The sequence below is a fragment of the Rutilus rutilus genome, assembly GCF_951802725.1.
Source record: "Rutilus rutilus genome assembly, chromosome: 19".
In the NCBI taxonomy this organism is placed as follows: domain Eukaryota; kingdom Metazoa; phylum Chordata; class Actinopteri; order Cypriniformes; family Leuciscidae; genus Rutilus; species Rutilus rutilus.
Window position 1 is genome coordinate 18,566,077 of NC_140232.1, and position 3,749 is coordinate 18,569,825.

The window sequence follows — 3,749 nt, forward strand, 5'->3', positions numbered from 1 at the left end:
ATTCGGATGTTTTAAAAGAACAATAATATTGTTGCAACATGCAGTTGTCATATGCATCACATTTTGTTTGAATGCATTACTGTGGTTGTAGTGATAAAGTAAAGCAACAACGCTATCCTCTTCTAAACAGAATTCAGTAAACATAGGACAGCGTGGTTGTTGACTCTGAGTCATCCTTGCTCCTACACAGGATGGAGGGTGGGGAAAGTACCCATCTTAGGGGATTCAAATGTCTGTAACCTGTTGACCAAGCAGGGATCTAGCTGACATCTTTTGATTTACTCATGCAGAACTAAATCTATATAAAGCAGGGGAGTTCAAACCTTTTTAGGCCATTGATGGATATAGACACATAAAGTCCCCAGTCGCATACTGTGTCAAATTTAGTATTGCAATTTAAGCCTATAATGTGTATAGTTCTATATTAATGTAATGTTTAGAGAATGTATGATGCCTCCATTGCAAAGCCATTCAAATCATCATAATTCATGTTCTGAGTCATTTTACTTATTTTACTTACAAAATAGAAAATATAGCACCTGTATCATTCATAGGTGCAATATAAACAGAAATTTTATTAGCCAACACCCGAGGAAGGTTGACTGAAAAATTGAAAAATATGAAAATGAAAAATAAAATCTCATAAAGATGCAAGTTTGAGAAGTGTGAGGGATTTATCAAAAAAAATTCTCTCCTTAATTCAATAAAACATTTTTTGCTATTTATTTTTGTGTAGTCACAAACAGTACTTTCAGAACCCCTGTTGGAGGCAAATGGCACAAAGTATTAAATGCCATAGCATGCGAGACTCCCTCGCTAAAGGAAACATATTTGCATGTATATTTAGCAGCATATTTAAACTATTCTACTGGTATATTTGTGCATTACTGGCCCACATGCAGCCCAACCTCCCACAAGCTGTCCCAGAGGAGCTGCTTTACAGCAACATTTTCAACAATTTATGTAAGCTGTCTCTGCTACAGAGAGAAGGAAATTATTGACTTAGACATTAAGAGGAAGCGTGCGAATTGCTGGAAAAGATATCTGCTTCATGAAATGACACTATGCACAAATGTGTCATTTAATGGTAGTTGTGCAGCAAAAAAAGCTTATTACACTTTCCAGAATACAAGAGATTTATATTGATTTCAAATGGTTCTCAAAAACATTTCTGTCATGACAACTCACGGAGAGATTGGCGTGGTAATGGATGTGGCAATGTTCTTCTAGATCTTCTAGTGGCGCTGCTGCTGCCACTGCTGCAAAGCAAGTACAGAAACGTGTTACTGCCAATACATTCACATTGAATGTGAATGCTGCTGTGTGAGCATGACATGCTGCTGCTGCTTCTCCACATATAACATAAATGAATTAACCCCTGTAGCAGATCTATACAGGTGGAGCTGGGGAAGGTGGAGGGTTTCTGAAAGTGCTGCAGACTGATAACAGCAAACAATGCCAAGTATTTGAATGTTGAGTTGTAGCCCATTGGCTGCTGATGCCACAGCAACCAATCAGCTGCGCTATGTAGATAATGATGTGATCAGCCTGCGCCATCTAGAATTGCATCTTGTCAAATTTTACCGTTTTGAATAGGAAAAAAAGCCTTTATCATTTACTTGATGAAATGAAATCCATTTTGTATTTGAATGTGACAAAACCGGAAACATTAACAGAGCCATTTTCTGACGTAGGATTAAGAGTGATTGTGTGTGAACATAAAAATAGCATTTGCAAATATTTAAAGGGATAGTTCACTTTGAAATTAATTTTTGATATGTTTTAGCTTACCTCAAGGGCATCCAAGATGTAGGTGTCTTTGTTTCCGCAGTAGTTTCAATTTTGATATTTTTAGGTCAAACCGTTCTTGTCTGTCAGTCATATAATGCAGGTCGATGGTCACTGTATCAAAACACAAGCACAGAGTCCAAATTAAAACAATTCCCCATCGTCCAAATGAAACAATTCCCCATCGTAAGTACACATTGATGGCCTAAGACACGAAATTTTCTTCATTTTCTCACACAAACCGCTCGTTTCGTGTATTAGGCCATCAATGTGTACTTACGATGGGGAATTGTTTAATTTGGACGATGGGGAATTGTTTTAATTTGGACTCTGTGCTTGTGTTTTGATACAGTGACCATCGACCTGCATTATATGACTGACAGACAAGAACGGTTTGACCTAAAAATATCCAAATTGAAACTACTGCGGAAAAAAAGACACCTACATCTTGGATGCCCTTGAGGTAAGCTAAAACATACCAAAATTTGTTTTCAAAGTGAACTATCCCTTTAAAATACATTAGTTTACAAAAAATCTAGTTCTTTTACTATTTTTCTTTCTGTTTCTTCAGCGTCCTGCATGGTATAGCGGGTTGGTCCTGTTCTTTTTCCCTGTCACTTTAGGAATCATTATTTAAATTATGTTTCATTGGAAAGCTTAAATGCTCAAAACATTTTTTTTTTTTTTTTTTTATTGGACTTTGCTTTACCATGGAAACGGTAGGCTACTTTAAAACCTTGTAGCAGGCTCAGTTTTTGAGATATCAACTTAAAATTTGGAACACAAATTGGTTAGACATGATTTTGTAAAAAACAATTGTAAAATATATATTTTGTATAAAAAAAAACAGCTTTCCACTAAACCTAAACTTCAATAAAAAATTTTTTTTGTTTTTTTTGCTTTCACTTCTACAATAATCTGCTGAGTGTCTGCTTTAACCTTATGTCTGTATTATAAGCATGTCATGAATTACAACCATTTAAATTCAGATATGCTCAAAAACGGGGGTGACAGATTCTTTAATAATTGTATTCCTTTAAAAAAAAAAAAAAAAAAAAAAAAAAGTGTCCTCTGTTCAACATGGTTTTGCCCTTGCTCATCATGTTTTGCTGCTCCAAGTGTAAGATTTTGCACTGTATCTGCATAAATACCAAAATATGTTCCCCTCACTAAAATAACTTGGAGAGTAACAAAGCATATTTGCATGGTAAGTAAATGATGTTATACGGCAGTGTAAAATCCAGGACTTCATAAATGAGTACTGTAGCACTGATATGATTCTTTTGTCACCAGAGTTGTGGGATGACTTGTGCTTTGGCCATGCATGCTTACAGCACCTGGTGATCATGTGGGCTGAGATGTGTTTGGGCATGTGGTGCTTACAAAGACAACAGCAGCTCATCTCCCCCTTACAGCAGATGAATCATTTATGACTCATTCTGACTCATATAGAGAGTGTCTGTCTACCACCCTCTACTGGAGGTAATGAGAACCAGCATATGGGCTGATAACAAATGAAGTTGATAACATCAACATGTCATGCTCTCTCTCAGCTTCTCATACATACACTTAAAATACAATATGCTGTGGACCGTCTTGAAAGGTGAATGCATGAAACATGGGAACGTGGTGCCATCTAGTGAATAAACTGCCCTGTGCTGCAACTCTGCAAAGTAGGGCATGATTTGAATTATGCATGAGTATGGTTTTCATGTGAGCATGTTTCAAGGACATTAATAGCTGTGCCGAGTAATTTCACTGGAAAGCAGTTACTGTACAGATAAAGATTAAGCATTCCCGTTTATGTGGAGTTCTTCCTGAAGGCAGGCGTATCGTTTCACCGTACACATGCTTTCCCAGCAGCCCCCACTTATCACCCTGCCTGGATGTTCACTCAGCTTCCTGTTTCCCGGCAACAAGCATCTCAGTTCTGAGCCTCCACCTTTCTGCCTCCAGTAATG